This window comes from Hipposideros armiger, unplaced genomic scaffold (assembly GCF_001890085.2).
Source record: "Hipposideros armiger isolate ML-2016 unplaced genomic scaffold, ASM189008v1 scaffold_480, whole genome shotgun sequence".
Lineage (NCBI taxonomy): Eukaryota > Metazoa > Chordata > Mammalia > Chiroptera > Hipposideridae > Hipposideros > Hipposideros armiger.
Window position 1 is genome coordinate 1,109,296 of NW_017731830.1, and position 19,151 is coordinate 1,128,446.

General features: G+C 48.0%; 1 long non-coding RNA gene across 1 annotated transcript in view; it reads left to right on the plus strand.

The window, feature by feature from the left end:
• The first annotated feature begins 375 nt into the window (after positions 1 to 375).
• Positions 376 to 19,151, plus strand: part of LOC109395672 (uncharacterized) — a 226,972-nt gene continuing 208,196 nt past the window's right edge. Inside the window, exon 1 of the long non-coding RNA XR_002126703.1 lies at positions 376 to 481. This is a non-coding gene — a long non-coding RNA (uncharacterized LOC109395672). The remainder of the gene's footprint in view (positions 482 to 19,151) is intronic.

The window sequence follows — 19,151 nt, forward strand, 5'->3', positions numbered from 1 at the left end:
CACTCCTGGCTGGCCCCAAGTATGCATCTTTATTATTGTTTTAAAAACCCAAAGCTGTAGCATGCTATGTTGTGTGTTTTGCAACTTGATTTTTTTCATCCAACAGCATGGTTCTGAGTGTGACACTTGCTGATACATAGAAAGCTATTGGGTTGTCGGAAAAGTCATGATGCATTTTTGCAACAAAAAACATAGAAAAAATACATCATGACTTTTTCAACAACCCAATAGTTCATTTCTCTCAGCTTCTGTACAGCATCTCATCATTTTTCTTTTCTTTTTGAGCGATTCCTGTGTTGATGGGCATGTGTGTTACATTGCAAACAGCAGTTGAGTGAGTGTAACGTGTGGGCCTCATTTATTTCTACAGGCAGAAATTCTCGAGGCCAGCGGTTCTCAACTGGGCTGCATGCAGATAGAATCATCCAGAAACTTTTATCATCACACCAGTGCCTTATGCCCAAAGATGATTGGTCTGGAGGTGAGTGCCTGTGGTTTAGGAAGCTTCCCGGGTGGTGTGACTGTGCATCCAGGTGAGACCCATCGTTCGGGGCGTCCTCAGGGGTGGAAGTGGTGGAGTTAGTCTGTCAAATGGGGTGCACACCCCCTGTGTACTGGGCACTACCCAGTCGCCTCTCAAGGTAGCTGCGCTGATTTGCACCCACCAGCTGCGTGTGAGTGAATGGGGACAGTTTTGCATTAGGCATGAAGGAAGGAACACGAGTCACTGCAGCCTGGTGAACCATAGCCCTCGTCCCCTGCAGACGCCTCTGCGTGGCCCATCGCTGGGCTACAGGCCACATGCTTTGTGGCTGCGGCAGGTTGGAAATGCTTTGTGTCCATAGGTGGCAGTGTGGCCCAGCCGCAAAGGCTTCTAGCCTGGCTTCTAGCTGAGACCAGACTGACTCTGCCTCCCTGGTGTCTCCCAGGCCAGTTCCCCACGCTGGGCCTCAGCGTCCCCACCCTTGAAGGGAGGAGAGCTGCTAATCCTCACCTTTAGGCTAAGTCACAGAGTTACATCCTGCCAGGTGGTCAGAGCACAGGCCCGGAAGCCTGATTCTTTATCATTTCCGTGCCTGGGCCCCTTCTCGGAGGCGTTTTCAGTTATAAAATCCATGGGATTACAAAGGCAACCAAATACACACGCACGCACACACAAATATTCAGCTCGATTGAGGTATACTTGACAAATAGAACTGTAAGATACTTATAGTGTACAATGTGAAGATTTGATATGCCTATGCATTGTGAAAGAAGTCCCCCCCTTGCCGTCAAGTTAATTGATAACATCCCCATCACCTAACATATTTAAGTTTTTTTATTTTTTGGTGAGGACATTTTAAGTTCTGCTCGCTTAGTAAGTTTCAATCTGCAATACCGTGTTATCCACTGTCGTCTCCATGTTTTACGTTAGATCCTCAGGCTTGATTCATCTTAAAACTGGGAGTTTGTACCATTTTACTGACCTCTGTCTATCTGCACCCTCCTCCCACCCCACAGCCCCAGGCAACCACTTTCTACTGTTTCTGTGAGATGGACTTATTTATTTAGATTCTACATGTAAGTGATACAGTGTGGCATCGGATCTTTCTCTGTCTGGCTTATTTCAGACCTAATTATATATATTGAAACACCGTGGACAAAACATAACAAAGGCAAGTTGTGATACAGCAACACCCGTGCTTTTCTAGTCGCACGGCACAGGCCAAGACCTGGTAGTGGGCCGGGCACATTATTACGATTGTAATTTACAGGCAGTGATGAGTGTAAATGATATTCCAGGATATCTGCAACGGAGGTAATGGGACATGACAATGTCTTTGATTCCAACTGGGGACAAAGTCTCGGGGGCTGCTGGCAGCATTGCGGCTTGCTGCCTACATTCACAATGGAAGGAAATGCTACATCTCAGTCAGATGTCAGGATAAATAAGAGAGAGCTCATTTTCCCATCCAAGTTCGCTGATCCTAGATTACAAGGTCATGGGCCCCAGGCTGAGAGCCTTTGCTGGACTCAGACTTGTCTTTTAGTCCCCGTTTCTACAGCTTCCTGTGCAGGTACATTTGGGTGAATTGCTTTGCCTTTGTGAGCCTCAGTTTCCTCATCTATAAAATGGGCATAAGACTAGCGAGCTCAAAGACCTGCCCAGGGGAATAAATGTGATAAACCAAACTCAACACACATTTGTTTATTTAAAATTTTACTGTGTTAAGAACATTGAACATGAGATTTACTCCCGGAACAAATAAGACAACCAATTTTGGCCAGGATGTGTGTGGAGAAACTGGAACCCTTGCACGCTGCTGGTGAGAATGCAAACTGGGGCAGTCGCTGTGGAAAACAGAACGGAGGTGCCTCCAAAAATTTAAAAACAGAGCTAACATATGATCCAGCAATCCCATTTTTGGGCGTTTGTCCCAAAGAATCAAAGTCAGGATTTCAAAGAGAGATGGTACCCCCCTGTCCATTGCAGCGCTATCCGCAGTAGCCAAGGTGTGGAAACAGCCTGAATGCTTATTGACAGGTGAGTGGATAAAGAAAAGGTGGTCTCTACACGCGGTGGAATACCACCGGGCCTGAACAAAGAGGAAATTCTGCAACGTGCGACAAGACAGACGGACCTTCTCGATATTTATGGAGATCTTTCTGTGTGTTTTAGGTGCTGGGGACTCTATACTGAATGAGAGAGGCAAATTCCTGGCCTCAGGGAGTTCACAATCCAGGGACAGGGACAAGTAGCCCAGGAAATAAGTGTGGTTTCGGGTAACGTTAAGGGCTGTGAGGAAAATGGCAGGGCTATGATAGACAGCAAACCCAGTGCAGGCAGCAGTAGATCGGATAACGGGGATCCTAGCACACGGAACAGTTAATTAAAGTATTGGAGGAGAGAAGGTGTTTGAAGTACTTGGCGCAGTGCCTGGCAGTTGTGGAGGCTCACTGCATGTTTGCCACGGTGAGGGTGACACCGCCACCTCCCCTTGCGGCCGGCAGTCCCCTGGGGGCACACTGTTCGTCCTCCCAGCTTGTGGGGCTGATGCTGGCTGAGCACTGGGTGATGGGAGTTGGCGACGGGGAGACAGCGGCCCTGTCAGAGCCGGATCTGAGGGGAGCAGGTCTGATTAAAGGAGGATAAAGTCTTCTCTGTGCGGTGACTTGCAGGGAGAGCTAAGCAATCAGTGGGTCTTGCAGATCAGTGGAGGGTGCTTGCAACCTGGCAGCACAGGGCTTTTTAATTAAACCTGTAACTGTGAGGAAAGGTAACTGCCTTATTCTGAAGCTCGTGTATCTGTCCGCCTGCCAGGAACCGAACAAATCAGGGCATTTCCCAAGGTCCCGGGAAGCTTTATGAGGCGGCCTCTGGTTTCAGGGGGGCCACACCCTGCTAGGATGAGCACCTGGATGGCCAGGGGGTCAGGTATCAATTCTGGAGGCTCAGGTGTTGTCTTTGACATTTAAACACCCACAGCAGGTGTGATTACCAATTGCACTTCTGGGAAGGTGACTGCCCTTCTCAGCAATTTCTCTCCCAAAGATGTCAACATTACTTAAAAAAAAAAACAACAAAAAACCCCAACTTCCTTTTATTATAAAATAGATCTTTGTCATGTAAGACGTGATCCATGGACCAGCAGGCTCGGCCCCAAACCTCCTCAGTTAGAATCTGCATTTTAGCCAGAGCCCCAGGAAATTCACGTGTTCATGACAGTGTGAGAAGCACTGAAATGGGAACCTGGGAGACAAACCAGCCCATCGCCAGGGCGCAGATCTTCATTTAAATCCTGAAAAGAAGGTTAAAACGAGCATGACGTTCACGAGGCACTTTGAACACTGTGGATATTGGAGGACAATGAGCAATGAGTAACTTGTTAGGTGTGGTAATGGGGGCGTGGTGGTATTACAAGAATGCTTACCTTTTAGAGCAGCGGTTCTCAACCTGTGGGTTGCGACCCCTTTGGGGGTCGAACGACCCTTTCACAGGGGTCGCCTAAGACCATCGGAAAACAAAAAGATATTTACATTATGATTCATAACAGTAGCAAAATTACAGTTATAGAGTAGCAACGAAAATAATTTTATGGTTGGGGGTCCCCACAACATGAGGAACTGTATTAAGGGGTCACGGCATTAGGAAGGTTGAGAACCGCTGTCTTAGAGTGACACGTGGACATACAGATGAAATGATTTCAACTCTGACTTTTGTTCGGAAATACCCAGGTGGAGTCAGGGTGTGGCCGGGGGTTGGTGGTTTGGAGACCTGGGTGGCGTGGCAGCCGGTGAAGCTCACTACACGCGTTTGTTAACTTAGTGCGTGTTTAAAGCTCCCCATAATGAAAAGTTAAGACTGAAATGTAACATTCACGTAAAAAACGCGTACGACGTCAAGGTGTAGTGAAAGAGTAATTATTCACGCGCACCTCCACACATCTGTTACTAGATCATTGCTGGCCACGCTCCCCCAACCCCTTCCCCAACCAAGGTAACCCTTCTCTCCCACGCTCTCGGTGGGCATCACCTGTGGGATCACCTGGGAAGGCTTTATAAAATAATGGTGCCGAGCCCCTCCAGGGCCCTGAGACACTGCCCCTGGGGGTGGAGCAGCACAGCGGAGAATCCAGGAGAGTTTCTGAAGGCAGGTAGGCTATCTTTTTCACTTGACATTTTCAGTGAATTTACTGCTCCGTTGTGTCAAACATGCTGTCTTGCTGACTGTTTCTCTCGGAGGCCTGGGGTACTGGGTCATTTTGAAAACACAGGTTACGTTTGGCAGTGGACATGGCAGCCCTTTTTACAAAATGATGACAGTTACCACCTAGTGGGTGCTTGCTGCATGCCTGGCTCGCATTAGGTACTTTATGTGCATTTTTACCTCTAACCCCACACCTGGGGGGCTGGCCTCACTATCCCCATTTCAGGGATGAAGAAACAGGCCCTGGAGAGTGCGTGGCTGGCCCAGGGTCACCCAGTTTAGAAAGTGCAGCGTGCAGGCCTCAGTGCTGTTCACCCTCATGTCAGGCTGCCCGTGGAGGGTGCAGAGGGAAGCGCTGAGGGCCGTTGGCTTCCCCAGAAGAAGGAAAGGGAACCTCAGTAATGTGCCGTCGGTGCAAATCACCCTGAGCCGTTTTGTGTAAGTCAAACGGGGACATGGCCCCTTTGTGTTCTCAGCTCAGCCTTTCTATTTTTTGGTTTTGTTTTGTTTTTAGCTGAGCCATCCTGCTACCTGTTGGCAGCTCAGCGGCTGCTCAGCTCGGGCTGGACGCGAACCGCTGTTGCTCAGAGCTCAAACTCTTAACCAACTGAGCCATTCGGCCGGCCCTTCAGCTCAGCCTTTCTTACTCATCTCTCACAGTTGCGTCAGTTGTCACAGGATGGGGAGGCAGAAAACGCCTCCTGCAGTGCAGGTGACCTCTGGCTGAAGCTGAGTTAGCCACGCCCTCCTCCAGCCTCACTGAGCGCCTGTCCAGGCCTCTGAGAACCCTAGGCATCAGCCGTCACTCACGGTGCAAGGCACCCACCCGCCCACGTAAGGACAGGCTCTCTTTCATAACTGTTTCTGTGTCTGCGGAGCCCAGCCCAGGAGGTGGCACATGTCTGCCATTGGAATGACAGGGCGAGGGCCCTGCTTAACCTGAACCGCCTGGAGCCGAGGACGTGACACAATCCCCCCAGTGGGCGGGGCAGTGGCTAGGAGCTGGGTCTCCATTCAGACTGCTGGGGTTCAAGTCCCAGCTCTGCCCCTTAGGAGCTGAGCAACCTGGGGCCATGTATCCCACCCCTCTGGGCCTGCTGTCCTTCACCTGGTCATCCAGGGTAACAGCAGTCCTTACCTCACAGGGTTATTGTAAAGAAGGAATGGGCTAATACCTAGGAGACACTTAGATGATGCCTGGCAGTGCCCTATGGAGCTGGACGCAAAAGGAAAAACTGGTTAATACTGACCCTGCCTTCTCATTTAAAACTTTGATGTTTTTGTTCATCATAGATATTTTTGCATTTATTTAGATTTTCTTTTAAAGAATGTTGTACCAAAATATTATCTTGATGACTGGGGTGCCCCCTTACCCTCTGCATGTAAGGAGAGAGCCTCCCCCACCTCCCCCTCCTGGTACTCGGCAGGCAGCACGTGTGTTTTCACTGGTCTGGAGGGGCTCAGAGTGGTCATGTTGGAAAAATACATTTGTGTGTACACAGCACTTGTGTGACACCCTCCGTGCCGGGGAGGAGAGTCACAGCCTCAGTTCTGGCCCCTGAGGACTGGGCAGCGAGGGATAATAATCCCCACTCACTGAGCACCTGCATATGCCAGGCGTGGGGCTAGTGATGCTTCACTGGTCCTTACAGCGACCTCTGGGGTGGGGGGATCATTATATCCATTTTACAGATGAAGACTCTGCATTCGGAGCCATTAAACAACCTAAACAACCCGGCCATGGCCATGAAGTTAAGGGGGGGAGTGGGGGAGCCCAGTCTCTCAGACTTTAGCATCCAAGCTCTTTCTGCCGACCTTTGGGGAGGCGGAGCGCCCACCTTCTGCCCCAGCATCTTGGAAGCAGAGGCAATCAGCTGGATTTGTCTGGGAGTTTCTCTCTCTCGTTAATCATATCTCAGGAAGCTGGAGTCTAGACTAGAGAGGCCTGTGGGAGGCAGCCCGCCCCCTCTGAGAGTGGGTTGGAGCAGCCATCTGCCATCACCTGTTCCCCGTGGGGAGAAAAACACTGTTGAAAAATCTCTGAGATGAGGCTCTGGCAGTCTCAACAGACTGGAGACACGGCTCCAGGACCTTCTGGCAAAGAGGGAGGGAGGGAAGAAGAGAGACGGGCAGAGGCAGGAAGGGAGGAGGAAGGGAGAGGCTGGGACTGAGGCAGGGAAGAGGGGCAGCGGGAACAGAGGCTCCCTCCCAGGCAGGCGCCTCTCAAGGTGACTGAAGCACACAGCTGTACCCCCAAAGGCTGGCTGTTCACAGCTATCTTCACACCTCCTGCAGGGAGACTGGCTCCTGCCATCAGCCTGGGAGAGGCAGTTCAGGGGGCGCTGGGCCAGGTGGAGGTGACAGCTCCCATCATGAAGGCTTGCTGGGAAGTTGGAGATTGGACGTCTGAAGTTCAGGGCTGGCACAAGTAGGGGTTCTGTACGTGTCCGTTCAGCCCCCTTCTTCCTAACCAGGGGCTCCTCCCTTGGAAAGGCAAGAAATTGCTCCAGAGTAACAATAGCTACAATTTATAAAGTCTGTACAGTGTACCAGTTGCTTTTCACCCGTGACTTCCTTTAACCCACGAAAATAGCTGCTATTAGCACCGCCTGTTCTGTAGGCGATAGAGGAAGGTTCAGAGAGCTTAAATAACGTGCAGAAGGTCACACAGCCTGCAAGCGTTTGCTGCAGATGCGCCCAGCACGAAGCCGGGGGCGAAGTTTACATTTTATTTAACTTTTACTAATTTACATTTAATATAGAAACCAAAGCAGTAAAGTATTTTTCTGTGAAAACAGCTTGATCGTTTCAGTGGGATTCCATTTCATTGTAATTTGAAAATTTAATGTCCAGATTACACCGTTATGAAATACACAGGGGGCGTTTGAAGACTTAGTGCCTAGAAAAACGGAAGTAAAATACCTCAGTCATGTTTTTATATTGATTACATGTTAAAATTATAATGTCTTGGCTATGTTAAGCCAAGTAAAACATTAAAATTATTGGTACTTTTATTTTTTGATTTTTAAATTAAACTTGCTGGCATAACATTGGTTAATAACACATAAATTTCAGGTGTACAGCTTTATAATATGACATCTGTTCTCTATTGTGTGCTCACCACCTAAAGTCCAGCCTCCTTCGTTCACCATGTCACCATATATTTGACCCCCGTACCCTTCTCCTCCCCCACCACCTCCCTTCGCCTCTGCCAGCCACCGTTCTCTTGTCTGTGTCTATGAGTTCGCTTTTGTTTGCTTGTTTGTTTGTTTGTTGCTTTCTGTTTTATATTTCACATATGAATGAAATCATATGTTTCTGGACTTTTTCTGCCTGACTTCTTTCGCTTAGCATAAGCTCAGTATCCATTCATGTTGTCGCAAATGGCAGTATTTCATCTCTTTATGGCTGAGTACTATTCCATTGTGTATATGTACCACATCGTCTTTATCCATTCATCTGTCGAAGGACCACTCGGTTGTTTCTGTATCTTGGCCACCGTAAATAATGCTGCAGTGAACATAGGGGTGCATATATATCTTTATAAGTGTTCTCAAATTTTTGGGGTAGATACCCACAAGTGTAATGGCTGGGTCATATGCTAGTTCTATTTTTAGTTTTTTGAGGAACCTCCATACTGTTTTTCATAGCAGCTGCACCAGTTTACATTCCCACCAGCAGTGTATGAGGGTTTCTTTTCTCCATAACCTCTTCAGCGCTTGTTATTGCTTGTCATATTGATAATAACCATTCTAATGGCTGTGCATTGGGTGATATCTCATTGTGGTTTTGATTTGCACTTCCTTTATAGTTAGTGATGTTGAGCATTTTTTTCATATATCTTTTAGCCATCTGTATGTCTTCCTTGGAAACGTGTCCATTCAGGTCCTCTGTCCTTTTGTAATTAGATTGTTTACTTTTTTTGTTGTTGGATTGTATGATTTCTTTATACATTTTGGATATTAGCCCCTTATCGGAGGCATCATTTGTAAGCATCGTCTCCCATTCGATGGGTTGCCTTTTTCTTTTGTTGGTGTTTCTTTGGCTGTGTAGAAGCTTTTTAGTTTGATATAGTCCCATGTATTTATTTTTGCTTTTAGTTCCCTTGCCTTTGGGGCCAAGTTCACAAAGACTCCTCTGAGACCCAGGTCCATAAGTTTAGTGCCTGTGTTTTCTTTTATGTTATTTTATTTTAACAATGCCTTTTAAGTGTGGCCTCTAGAAAACTTAAAAAGGACATAACTGGTTTGCAGTATGATTCTACTGGGCAGCACTGAGCTGGAATTAGAACCCAGGGAGCCTGAGTCAGGAGCTCAGGATTTTGACGACTGCTTTATATTGTCCGCCCCTTGAATGTAGAGGTGCCTCACGTACCCTGTGGGAGGGTGGGGAATGGAGCAAACTGGGGAGTTCCCTGGAATATCAGACTCATCTTCCTCCAGGGCCTGGTACCTTCTCCAAGACCTACTTCTACCCAGAGAGGCCCTTTGGATGTCATGACCTTCCAGCAACCTCAGCTGACCGAGAGCTTTCTATTTGACAGGAGAACAAATGGTTCCTTCATTCTCATTCCTCTGTCCATTCATTCAGCGAAGGCTCGTTGAATTCCTGATGTGTGCCAGGCACTGTTCTAGGTCCTGGCGACACCACATGACTACAGCAGACAACTGTTGTCCTCCTGGAGCTTATGTTCTACTGGGGAGGCAAAAAGGAAAAAGAGAAATATATACAATTCTAGGAACTTAGCAATGAATGCGAAGAAGAAACAAAGAAAGAAGGAGGTAGATGGGAGCTGTTGGCGACAATAGTCATTTCTTATGGCTGCTTTAACAAATTACTACAAATGTAGCGGCTTGAAACAATTCGTATTTAGTATCTTACACCCGAGAGGTCAGAAGTGAGTCTGCAGGGCTGCTTCCTCCGGAGGCTTGGGGAGAATCCACGTCCTCGCCTTGTCAGCTTCTTCTTTTTTTTTTTTCTTTTCTTTTAATTGGGGAACAGTGTGGTTTTTCCAGGACCCATCAGCTCCAAGTCAAGTAGTTGTTTCAATCTAGTTGTGGAGGGTGCATCTCAGTGTCCCACATGGGGATCAAACCAGCAATCTTGGTGTTATGAGCTTGCGGTCTAACCACCTGAGCTAACCTGTCGCCCTACCTTGTCAGCTTCTAAAGGCCGCCCGCGTCCTTTGGTTCCTGGCCCTGCATCAATCACTTAGACCTGCGTTTTGTGGTCATGTCTCTGACTCGGACCTTCCCGCCTCCCTCTTACAAAGACCCCTGTGATTCAACTGGGCCCACCCCGGCAGTCCCTTCATCTCAGAATCTGTAGCTTAATCACACCAGCAACATCTGCCACCTCCCTTTGGCGACGTGAGGTAATATGTTCACAGGTTCTGGGGAGTAGGAGGTGGGCATCTTTGCGTGGGTGGGGGTAGTGGAGGGAGAGGGGGGAAGCATTGTTCACAGGGACAGAAATTTTAGATAAGGTGTCCAGGGAAGGACTCATTGAGATGACCTTTCAGTAAAGACCTGGAGGAAGCGAGGGAGGGAGTCATGCAGATACTGGGGGAAAGAGTCTTCCAGGCAGAGGAAAAAGCATGTGCAAAGGTCCTGAGGTGAAAGTGTGGCTGGCGTGTTTGATGATCAGAGAAGCCAGAATGTCTGGAGCAGAGAGATCCAGAGGCAGAATGGGAGGACCTGAGGTCAGAGGGGTCAGGGGTCAGATGGGGGAGGCAGATCACGGAGGGCCTTGGAGGTGATTTATTTATATATATTTATATTTTATTGGGAAACTGTGTTTTTTTAGGACCCATCAGTTCCAAGTCAAGTCATTGTCCTTCAGTCTAGTTGTGGAGGGCGCAGCCCAGCTCCAAGTCCAGTTGCCGTTTTCAGTCTAGTTGTGGGTGGTACAGCCCACCGTCTCATGCGGGAGTCGAACTGGTAACCTTGTTAGGAGCACATGCTCTAACTAACTGAGCCATCCTGCCACCTGTTGGAGGTGGTTTTAAGAAATGTATCTATACCCTGAATGAGATGGGAAGCCTTTAGAGGCTTCCTCTAAATGTATATTCAACAACTAACTATGGAAAAAAGAAACAAAAACCAAGTGAAAAGAGAAATACAAAATGGGGTGTGAAAATGTAAGGAGGGAATAAGGAAATATGAAAGGGACACAATTGAATGCAGAGACCAGAAAATGCAAAGAATTCAGCCTTTAATGTATGAGGAGGCCTCAAACAAATCAATAAGACAAGTCCTGAGACTGAGTAGAAAACCAAACAAAGGGGTGTGAAGGAACACCTGGAAACGATGAAATGCAATTAGCTAAGCACATGGGGAAAAGATCAGCCTGACTAGTAATCAAAGAAATGCAAATGAAAGCAACAAATGGCTACATTTCCACCTAGTAAGGATTTAACTATGGTGATGCTGGTGTGGCCAGGGTGGGGTGAGTAGGAACCCTGGGTGCAAGGGGGATTGGGGGTTTGACCCTTTTGGAAAACAGCTTGACACTGTTTATCACGGGGCATTCTCCTTGGCCCAGTAAGTGTCTTCCTGGTAACCTAGCCCGAGGACACAATTCTAAATCTGGAGATAGCTTCGTTTACTGCAGCCAAACAGAGACAACTAAATTGTAAACAACAGATTAGAGGCCAGAGGGGTCATTCCTCTGACATTGTTGTCAAAGATGTTACTTAGATGCCAGCTGTGTGCTGGGCAAGGCACTGTTCTAGGTTCCAGGAAGGCAGCTGTGAACAAAATATCCCACACTCCCTGTCCTCGTGGGACTCATACTTGAGCGCAAAGATGTGAACATGTAATATGATGAAGGAGAACAAAGCAGGATTATGTGGCAGAGAGTGATGGGGACCTTAGGGGGAACAGCTGTCCCAGCTTGCTGGGGACGGAGGGAGGGTCACAGCATAGGGAATTTTCAGGTTTAAAATTGGGACAGTGCTGGGCCAACTGGGGTGAGTAGGTGACCCCTTCTTAGGGTGGTCAGGGCCTCTCTGAGAAGGTGGCATTTGATTAGGGATTGAATGAAGTGAGATAACAAGGAGCCTGTCAGCAGAGTAACTTTCCAGGCAGAGAGAACAGTATGTGCAAAGGCCCTGCGGCAGGAGGGTTCTGGGGACATTGAAGGACTTAAAGGTCAGAGTGTCTGAAGCATAGCCCCAGGGAGGAGAGCAGTGGGTTTCAGAGGGGGAGGTTATAGCCTCTGACCCTTGCAGGAAATGGAAGAACTTTGGATTTCATCCTAAGACCAGTGGAAGTCTTTAGAGGTTTTAAATTTTTTTATTGGGGAACAGTGTGTTTTTCTAGGACCCATCAGCTCCAAGTGAAATAGTTGTTTCAATCTAGTTGTGGAGGGTGCAGCTCCTTGGTCCATGTGGGAATCGAACCATCAACTGTGGTATTATGAGCCTGCGCTCTAACCACCTGAGCTAACTGGCCGCCCCTTTAGACGGTTGAAGCAGGGAAATGAAGTGATGTAATTTATGATTTTAGAAAGGTCACTGTGGCCTTGGCATAGAACTTTCTGCAGATAATTCTAGCTAAAATTTGATTTTGGGGGGAGGTCTTCATTGTATTTACTTTTTATCACAATTTATGTCAAAAGATATCGGTTTGCCATTTATAGGAGTGTTACAAAGCTTCCAATTTCAATAAATATGCTTAACTTTTCAGAAGTGAGAGCTGCTTTAACATAAATCAGTGAAGTAAATAATTGTACAGGTGAAACAGGCATGACATGACGAGAGCTGGTGGCGACTTCTTGCGTGACTACAGTTTCGGAAGTGCTGTCCTAAGCCTCGATGCCCTTGGGTCCTGCAATCTCAGCTCCTGATCATTGATTGGGCCCTTCCTAAAACCGGGAAGTTCCCACCATTTCTAGGCCATGATCAGTGGCCCACTGTACTCCGGCACTTCCCTTTTTCTGCTGTTCATGCCTTTATTGATTCAACCCACATTTACTGAGCACTTACTAGGTTCCGGGTCAGAGTCTCAGCCTCAGTTCACGGCATCCCATGGAAACATTTTGCAAATGATAGTGGTTCCTGGAACCAAGCTTCCCAGCAATTTACTTAGTAAAAACAGAATAAATGCATACGTATGTCCGTGATAATGTTCCTCCCCTGTACTCGCATGTGAATGTGCTTCCTTGAGCAAGAGAGAAAGAAAGAGATGGGATTACTGTGTGGGGAATTCCACCCTTGCCTCCCCCACTGTACACCGAGGTGGGTGCTGCTCACGTGAACGTGACCCATCACGTGTGTCCTATTGGACAAAGCAAAGGTTGGGAACTAGCATAGGCGATGGCGCATCACCATACACAGAAGGTAAGATGCGGCTTGGGTGTTAGAACACTTATGAGTATTTTGGCTGCTGTGACAATTGGCTGGCAGGAAAGGTGGATGGTTAGGAGATCTCTGAGCAAGTTGTGTAAACTCTTCTAGCCCAACTATCTCTTTTGGTTCAGGAAGGTAGATAATATTTTCTCTTGTAACCTATGAGGATTCTAAAACAAAGCGACACCGAATCACAGGAACCTAGCTGGCCAGAGTGAGTGGCGTTGAATAAGATCCCACAACAAAAGTCACAAGGACCTGCCCAGCAGAGTGACGTAAAGCCAGCCCCTTCTCACCAGGGCAGTGCCACGTACCCTGTGCTGGGAGCTCACTGCGAGGATTTATGTCACGATGATGAACAAGGTGAATTCCACCTCGGTGCCCAAGAGTGATGCTTTAAAAAAACTCCATAGAATCCTCACACATGGAATGGCTGTGTCTGAGGGCCAAATGTGATGACAGTAGACATGAAAATACTTCATGGGCCACAGAGCCCTGCATCCCCTGATGGTGGGCTGGCTGCACCCCCAGACTCTCCGTCCAGTGCTCGCTCTGGTATTGCGTGGCCTTGCGTTTCCCCGCAGCCCTGGGGGCGGGGCTGGCTCTCCCTCAGGGCTATGGGAAAAGAGCATCATGGCCATGTGTCTCCTCTCCACTCACCTGTGTTCCCTTCCTTGGGTTCTGAGTAGCCAGCGCTCTTTGCTAGCATGGCGACTGCTAGGAATCCAGGCATGAGCATTGTGCCTGGCCTTAGGGTCTGCGACTCTCCCTCTCGCCCCTGGACCACTTTGGGGTCCAGATGGTGACTTCTGGTTGCCCTGGACCAAGTGGTTTGATAAAATAAGAGCCCACTGCACGAAGGGCTCTGGCTTGAGGAGTCGGGTGGATGGGCTGCAAACCCTGGCTGTGTCGCTTGCTAGCTGTGTGACCTTGGGAGAGCCCCTTGTGTCAGCCTGAGCCCTCCAAGTAGCAGACATTGCTCTGGGAAGCAACGTGCAGGGAGCTTATTAGGAAAAAACGCTTGTGTGAAAGACATCAGACTGCGGTGCAAGTCGGCCCTGAGAGAAGGAGAGAAGGTCGGTAGTGGCATGCGTGCTGTGCAGCCTAAGGAAAGTCAGTGCACCCAAAGTCGGCTGTCAGGAGACCTGCGTTTTCTAGGAACAGGCTTGCCTCAGTTCCCCGGCTGGCGTCTGCCGTCGGTGGGATGCCGTGGATTTCAAATCCAGAGGGTGCGTTCTCATGGGCACCATACCTAACTCACCCTCTCCCGGGAGGTCACGTGAGACAAGGCATGTGGAGCACTTCATAGCAGACCTGGCATCATGTAGGCACCTGACACGTGATAACCCAAATGCTCTTTTGAAGCGAACGAAAGAGAATTTTCTTTGCCTTTTGTTACCAAGCATTGCTTATATCAGAGACTGCTAATTCAGATTCCTGCACATGAGTGAAGTGGGCCCTGTGTAAGGCATTGGGGGTGTGGGGGTGGGGGGCTATGGTAAATTAGAGAGTGCATGCCCCACCTAAAATGTTCTCCAAAATAACCTGACCCAGCCCAAGCAAGTGCAGCTGTGTGCTGAATTTGATCTATGGCCCTCCAGTTTGAAACTTCTGCCTTCTATGCATAACACTGTCTACAGTAATTCCTGATATTCTGGGTTTGCACAAGCCAGGAAGTCAGTGTAATTAAAAAAAAATAAAAATAGTTGGGCTGATTATTTCCCCCCTCACTTACAAATTTAGTATTTGATCAAACTGAGAGCTGACTGGTGGTTTTGTGGTTTTGTACACAGCTTCGGTGTTGGTTTATCTGAGATGTTGAGAATGTGGACAGAGGTTGGGATCTTGGCTGTCCCACTTTCCGGACATGGGATCTTGGGCAAGTTATGCAATCGCTCTGTGACTCAGTTTCCCCATCTGTAAAATGGGGATAATGATGACACTCCCTTCGTGTGGTTGCTGTGAGGTCCTTACAGCAACCTGGAAGGACCTTAGAACAGTGCTGGGGAGGTGCTAAGGCTGCAGAGTGTGGATATTATTCTGGGATTGGGCGAGGCTTTTCTTCATCATTTATTTCATGTAAGCCCAAAACTTAATGATCAGTCTAACACCCAAATAAGAATGAGTTTCCCTTACCCTGGTGATATGATCACATAACAATGCCACTTACATGAGCTTCCTTACCTCCTTGTGAAATCCACCCCCCTCTGCTCCACTTCCTGCTGTTAAAGAATTTTTCTCCCGGAGGGAAAAAGACACCCAACGTTATACTAATTATTACTTTAAAGCAGGGACCAATGGGGGTGCTAGAAAAGGTGCATTTGGCACTGCTTGTGATTTGGGGGAGTCAAGTCTTTTTTTTTTATTGTTAGTTTCAGGTGTACAGAACAATGCAATAGTTATCCTTTTTACCCTTCACACAGAAACAACCCCCTCCCCCATCCACTGCCCTCCCACCCCTGATATCATGCTTATCTATTACAATTCCATTGACTCCATTCTCACTCTCTACTCCACGTCCTATGACTATATGTATGTATAATTGTAGTTGACATACATTATTATTCAACATCAGCTTCAGAAATACAGTGCGGTGGTCAGGACTCTACACTGTCCATGAAGTGGTCTCCCTAACAAGACTTGAGTCTATCTGGACCCCTAAAAAATATTTACAACATTATTGATTATATTCCACAGACTGTCTTGTCTATCCCTGAGGCCATATTGTAGTTACCAATTTGTATTGTCTCATTGAGGCGCTATTCACAATAGCTAAGACTTGGAAACAACCGAAATGCTCATCGGTAGATGACTGGATTAAGAAACTGTGGTACATTTACACAATGGAGTATTACTCAGCTATAAAGAAGAAGGAAATAGTACCATTTGCAACAATACGGATGGAACTAGAGAACATTATGCTAAGTGAAATAAGTCAGTCAGAGAAAGACAAATATATGATCTCAGTTATATGTGGATTCTAAGGGACTGAATGGATGGGAGAAGTGGATGGAGATAGTCTCAGAGACACAGAGGAAGAACTGAGGGTTGCTAGTTGGGAGGGGGTGTGGATGAGGGAGAAGGGGAAGGGGGAATCAAGTCTTTAGTCTGGAAGCTGTGAGTCAGGCCTGGAGAACTCAGAGCGACCCACGGAAGGAACCCTGGAGCCAGAGGCAAAACCCACGGCCTCCCCAGAGTAGGAAGGCGCGACCCACCCTTAGAGGAGACGTGCCTACGAGCCAGCCCTCTGCAGACAAATGCTGGTCTGTTTTTTCTTTCTTTTTTTTTTAACTTTATTGGGGAACGGTGTGTGTTTTTCCCAGGATGCATCAGCTCCAAGTCAAGTTGTTGCCCTTCATTCTTAGTTGTGGAGGGTGCAGCTCAGCTCCAAGGCCAGTTGCCATTTTCTTTTTTTTTTTTTTTTAAGCTGAGCCATCCTGCCACCTGCTGGCAGCTGAGCTGCTGCTCTCAGCTCAGGCTGGGAATCAAACCGGCGACCCTGTTGCTCAGAGCTTGCACTCTTGAGTGAGCTCTTAACCAACTGAGCCACTTGGCTGGCCCCCGCCATTTTCAATCTAGTTGAAAATGTGGGAATCGAACCAGCCACCTTGTTAAGAGCACACGCTGTAACCAACTGGGCCACCCGGCCACCCCCGCCCTTTTTAAAAAAAATCTGAAACATGTTGTACATGTGATACCAGCTCATTGTGGAAAATATAGACAATGGAGGAGAACAGAAGTACAAAAGTCAGGACTGTACATGGCAGAACTCAGCCTCACACTGGCTGAGGTGATTCGAGGGACTTTAATAGGCTCAGACAGCACGGCTGTATCCAGGGCTCGAAGAGCCCCGGCAGGCTGCCATCGTGCTCTGTCTCCATTTCTCCAATGGCCCTTCTCCAGATGGGGGGAAAGGTGGACACTGTCAGCCCCAGACTAATCCCTGTCAATGGAATGACCCAACTAGGAAGGAGACGTCTTTTCTCAGTCGTCAGGGAGAACAGTCTCAAGGAAGGACTTGATTGGCTGGGTGTGTATCACGTGTGCACCCTGGAACCAGTCCCTGTGGTTACAAGTGGAATGCTGTGATTGGCCAGGTTAGTGCGCAGTGGGTTTCCCACAGGAGGGAGGGATTCTGTTCCAGAAGAAAGCGGAGAAGGAAACGAATTGATGAAATCGATGGGTGTCACTATAAGAAGCAAATACATGTTTCCAGTACCCCTACCACCTGGACGCAATGGCTGCTGCTGCTTTATGTAGCTCCTTCCAGAATTCCCTGTCCCTCCCTTAGCTCCTCTGATCCTCCCCCAAACTCCAGGAGATAGATCCATTTTGCACATGAAGCTTAGCGATGACGTGGATGGTAACTGGCGGGCAGGGCTAACACTCAGGTCTGTCCATCTCCAATGCTTGTTGTTCACTGCTCCTACATGCCAGAACATCTGTGAGTGCTAGCTTCTTCACTGACTCATTCACCAGATATTTACTGAGCACCTACTAGGCGCTAGGCACTCTGCTGCTGCTGGGGACAAACAAGGCCGAGGAAACCCCTGCAACTGTGGTGTTTGCAATCTCCTAGTCTTCTAATCTATAAAAGGAGGTGATGCCACCCCCTCTCAGGGTTGCCGTAGGAATTAGGGAAATGTGTGCCTGGTACACAGTAGGTGCTCAATACATGTTGGCTTCTGCTCTCCTTTACCCCCAAGAGCTGGTAGCTTTGTATTCACACATGTGGGGGACAACCGTTATAGCCAAGAGACACACTGTTCTCCTAGCAGCAGGCTTTGCATGTTCCTTAGAACTCATGCGGCCCACGCCCTATTAACTCACTTGAGCAAATGCTAATTTTCCTGGGCGGCTTAGCCTTCCACTCCCCTCCCTGGTCTAGCCAGTATCTCAGACTCTCCAGGAGTCTCGACAGACCAAAGGCAGCGGGCAGTGCTCTGGGAAATGATGTGCAATTTTGAGAGATGAAAAATGGAGGACTATGGGCTCCAGGCAACTGGCGTGATGGAGAATAGAGAACGAAGATAAGAGAAATGTGTCGCTTAGGAGGATGCGTTTGCACAGGCAACGAGAGAAAAATAAGTAACAAATGTCTACTTAGGGGTATTTTCCTTTTAGCATCTGGAGCTTTTGAAGAACCTGGATAGGAGAAATCTACATTTTAGGAATCTAGGCTGCTATTTATGTAATTTCCAGCTTCGATGGAAGGTGTCAACTCTATCTTCTCTGCCTGTGTGCTCGTCATTTCTTTTTTCAGGCTCAGTTTTAATGATTTCCTTTTTATTTTTTTTTCCCCCAAGGAAGAGCATTTAACTCTGCAACATAATCAGTGTACTGAAGCCCAAATTGGAAATCTCTTTCACTACAGACAAAATAGTTCAGAAGAGAAATGTCACAGGAAAATTGTAAATGTCTTTTCATAGACTTAGCAGAAGCAACACCTGGATTCCAGAGCTGAACAGTTGTAATCGGTATTGGGGCTCCTCCCCCTGTTATCCCTTTTTGGTGGGTTAAGAGCTCAGGTTTTGTTCCTCATCGGCCCTGCAACTTTGGGCAGGCTCCCCGATATATCAGAGCCTCAATTTTCTTTTTTATGTTTTTTTTTTTAATTTTTAAAGATTTTATTGGGGAATTGGGGGAGGGGAACAGCGTTGGGGAATTGGGGAAGGGAACAGACAAGTTGCTGTCCTTTTGTTCTTCAATCTAGTTGTGGAGGACGTTGCTTCACTGGCCCATGTTGGTATTATCATTGCGCTCTTCCCGGGTGAGGCAGTCGCTTGCTGGCCATTGGACGGCTGCTCATGGCAGCGCACAAAAGCTCACGCCAGCTGCCCACCAGCCCCACTGCAGCCTGTGCTGTCGCTGGCGACTCACGGCAGCCCAGCTCCAGGTCGAGCTGTTGTTCACCATCTTAGCTGTACAGGGCAGTGTCACTGGCCCTTATGTGGGATCCGAACCGGGGCCCTGCTGCTCAGAGCTGGTGTCCCAAGCCAACTTCTAACCAACGTGCCACTTGGCCGGCCCAGGGCCTCAATTTTCTTAACTGGAGAAAGATGATCATGAAAAAATATATACTCTGGGGTAGTATTAGTAAGTAAGATACAGTTT